This window comes from Diadema antillarum, unplaced genomic scaffold, assembly GCF_040938485.1.
Source record: "Diadema antillarum isolate AM-2024a unplaced genomic scaffold, OU_Dant_1.0 scf00000005, whole genome shotgun sequence".
NCBI lineage: Eukaryota > Metazoa > Echinodermata > Echinoidea > Diadematoida > Diadematidae > Diadema > Diadema antillarum.
In genome coordinates, this window is record NW_027270894.1 from 737,501 (window position 1) to 737,786 (window position 286).

The following is a 286-nucleotide window of genomic DNA, read 5'->3' on the forward strand; positions in this document are numbered from 1 at the left end:
TTGTAGGGTGATGAACAAATCAAAACAAAATGAAACAAAACATTACCGTTTATTCAAATGGATCCTGCATATATACCAGCGGGGTCGTACATCCCCCACCCCGACCACACCCCTATACACAGTACAATTAGGTCAAGCGGCGTCCAGTATGATTTTCTGCACTTGTTTGATGTCGACAGACACCATACTCTCTAGCTAGATGTGCATGCACATGCTATATGCATGCTGTACGTGTGCATTATTATGTCGGGAATCCACTTCGTTGCTCACTACTATCTGTAGCTGG